This window comes from Halictus rubicundus, chromosome 8 (genome assembly GCF_050948215.1).
Source record: "Halictus rubicundus isolate RS-2024b chromosome 8, iyHalRubi1_principal, whole genome shotgun sequence".
NCBI lineage: Eukaryota > Metazoa > Arthropoda > Insecta > Hymenoptera > Halictidae > Halictus > Halictus rubicundus.
This window is the reverse complement of record NC_135156.1, coordinates 16,168,043-16,171,894: the sequence shown is the minus strand read 5'-3', so window position 1 is coordinate 16,171,894 and position 3,852 is coordinate 16,168,043.

Sequence of the window (3,852 nt, the reverse complement as noted above, 5' to 3'; positions counted from 1 at the left end):
TCTCCTGCGGCTCGAGCTATTTCCAGCATCGATCCATCCGCCTCGCGGAGAAGAAACATGCGCGTACAACTTGGACGCCCACCGACGCCCCCGACGCCCCTGCCACAAACCCCCCCACCATCTAGCACTCACCCTCCAGCTAGCGACGGCCTGAAAACGCGACGATACGCGCGCGCCTACATTTCGGGATCGATTTCTTCCTACGAAATTACCGAGCCCTTTGTCGAACTATCGTCGGGAATTTTTCGTGGTCTTCCACGTCCACTTCAACAATTCAAATCGTGTCCAATATCTGAAGCTCCTAGGAGCCGTAGCTATTCGTACGTAGTGGACAATTGACGAGATGTGTTGGTTCGGTAGGTACTCTACTGCTAGACTGCTCCGGCCTTCGTTGAATTTTGTATTACATGATTGCTGGAGCCCTTTGGCAAGCTTTCGTTCGACAATTTCTGTGGTCTTCTTCGTCTACTTCGACATTTTAAATCGTGTCCAATATCTGAAGCTTCTAGGAGCCGTAGCTATTCGTACGTAGTGGAGAATTGACGAGATGTGTTGGTTCGGTAGGTGCTCTACTGCTAGACTGCTCCGGCCTTCGTTGAATTTTGTATTACATGATTGCTGGAGCCCTTTGGCAAGCTTTCGTTCGACAATTTCTGTGGTCTTCTTCGTCTACTTCGACATTTTAAATCGTGTCCAATATCTGAAGCTTCTAGGAGCCGTAGCTATTCGTACGTAGTGGAGAATTGACGAGATGTGTTGGTTCGGTAGGTGCTCTCCTGCTAGACTGCTCCGGCCTTCGTTGAATTTTGTATTACATGATTGCTGGAGCCCTTTGGCAAGCTTTCGTTCGACAATTTCTGTGGTCTTCTTCGTCTACTTCGACATTTTAAATCGTGTCCAATATCTGAAGCTTCTAGGAGCCGTAGCTATTCGTACGTAGTGGAGAATTGACGAGATGTGTTGGTTCGGTAGGTGCTCTCCTGCTAGACTGCTCCGGCCTTCGCTGAATTTTGTATTACATGATTGCTGGAGCCCTTTGGCAAGCTTTCGTTCGACAATTTCTGTGGTCTTCTTCGTCTACTTTAACATTTTAAATTGTCTTAGGCTTCTATGGGTTTTAGGAATTCGTGTAGGGTAGAGGAATGAGTCTTCATGTTCTTTTATTATGTACCCCGTTGTTCGACTGCTGTGGACTTCGAATTTGTTTCTAAAAAATTCTGGGGCCATTTTTTGAACCTATTATTTGTATCCTGTGGCTGTGCCCGTCCGCTTCACACTTTTGCAATTTTATTCGATGTCTGAGTTTTGTAGAAGTCGCGACAATTCGTATATAGTGGAGGAACGAGCCTTCGTGTTGTTTTTAGTACGTACTCTTCTGCTAGACCGCCTTGCACTCGAGCTATTATTGGAAATTTCTGTTGTTACGGTTTATAGGAAGCGGTGCATTGTGGAGGAATGAGTCTTCATGTTGTTTTAGTACCTGTGTACTCTTCTTCCGCCGCGCTATTTTATTCGTCGCTGAATGTCCCCCTACACGATTCTGGACCTCTTTGAAAGAGAAAAAGTCATTAAACATTTCAGCAGTTGTTCCTTCTTGTATTAAAGTTTTTAAACGTAATTTAGGTTCTTCGAATTACCATTTTTTACCCAATTTTGCGAAAGGGTGGCTTTCGGTGTTACCCAAGCGCCACCTTCCTCCACTTGTCGCAATTCTTTCTACGAAATTATTAAGCCCTCTAGGAAACAGTAATCGAAAATTTCAGTACTCATATTTTCATACGGGTTCAAGAAAATTTTTAAAAGCAGTTACTTTCACCATAGCACCTCATCATCTACCTTCCATATATAACCATTCTTTAGCCTTTTATGAAACAGTAATAGAAAACTTCAGAGCTCATTTGTCTGTAGGGATTCAAAAAGTTTTGCGAAAAGAATTTACTTTCCCAGAAGAGAGTTCCTATTTTCTTATAAACTATACTTTTAAATATAAAATGCTGGAGCTCCGTGTGAAGCAGTAATTGGTCATTTGAGTGTCCATTTTTCTCCCACAAAGTGAAGGCTTTGAAAATAATCTGCCTCCATTTTTTAAAACTGTGTAGAGTCTCGGTGATTGGAAGATTCAAAGTTTTTCCCAAGAGGGGTCCATATATAAAATTCTGGAGCCTCGTGCGAAGCAATAATTCATAATTTGAGCGTCGATTTTTCTCCCGGCAGAATAAGCTTTCCATCCAGAGCTCCGTGCTTTTGAAAAGTCTAGGGTCTTGCAGAGATAGGAAGACTCAAAGTTTTTTCCCCGCGAGGGTGACTTCCGCTGTTATTTGAGCGCATCGTTTTGTCCGAGATTGACTTGGGGGGTTGATGGGTAGCGGTCTTTGTCAAGGGCTCAAGATTTCCGAGGTTTGCTTCGAAAGGATTTTCCGGATCGTTGAACGCTTTCATGCGCGTTCGTGTCCTCTTATATCCATCGCTAGCCGGCGCTTCCGCCCCGCGTCGCCGCGCTGCCCTTTCGACAATGCCACTTCGTCGGGGGTGATTCTCCTTCGGCGAACGTTTCGGGGGCGAATCGAGTGCATGGAAGAGCGTATACTCATGGCAATAAATAACCGTGAATGAAACCGTCGGGGTTGGCCTGCGGCAAGTGTTTCGACACCGCAATTCAATTAGCAGTCCACCGCCAAACACTTTAATGACGAACATTCTGCTAACAGTCTCTCCAAAGTCTCGAAACATTTTCAAAAGTCTAAACTCACCTTACAGAAACGATACAGCAATTGATTCACAACCGATCAATTGCAATTTTACCAAAAATATTAGCTGTACTAATTAATTCATAACCCTTTTTACAAGCATCCGACGTTCCTTTCCATCAACTGAAATTCATCCGAGTATTTAGGATAAAACAAAGTTATAAATTACAACCTATAATTTAAGCTTGTTCCCCGCAGGTACCGCAATTTTTATTGCAGCAATATAAAGCGCAAGAAAATTAGTGGGAAATGTTAGCAAAGATCCGGTGGGAATCGTGAAATAAAATAAATTTCTATAATAAATATGGTAAATAACAACGATAAAAAAATATAAGAAATAAGAGAGATCTCGCGTGTGTTGTAAAAAGGGAGTAAAAATATTCTAGGATGATCGACGAGAAAGAACGACAGACTTGGTCGAGATTTTTATATTAAGAGAAGGGTAGGAGGGTGACGTAATCGAGGCAGGGTGCTATAACAAAGAATACATACTATACTGGGGAGTGCGAGGGGCATCGTATCTCGCCACAGGGAAACGGATAGGTCGTACGATTTCGTTTATTGCTGGCATCGAATTCATTTCGTAAGGGGTTGCAACGTTCCCGATACAGATACAGGGTGTCCAAACAACACCTAGCAAGCCTGCAAACCGACTCTTACATCAAAGACTGAGTCACTAAATTGTCAAATAAAATTACCTCATAATGTAGTTTCTTTTTTTTTAATATATTTCGAGGAAGGGAGTTTCGAAGAAACAAATGTCATTTCACATTTGTTCCACCCCTTTTCCGGTTGTCCTGCGTTCCTCACGCACCGCATATCTCTATGTGCATCTCCCCTTGCGTCGAGAATCGTGAGTAACAGGCAATTTACTAGCTGCAGTAAATGCAGCAAGTTGCAATACATTGTAAGTCAAATCACAATTTGTCTGGTGGATTGTATTCTGAATTATTCTGCATGTAAAAATCTTCTTTATTCAAGAACAGAACAGTTTTTTGTTAACTTAAAATCGAATCGACTCGTGGCTCAGAAGAAATAAATTTTTTGATGAATTACCTAATCCTGTACGAAGAAGTACTCTTCAGTGCTGGAAAAATGTATTTTT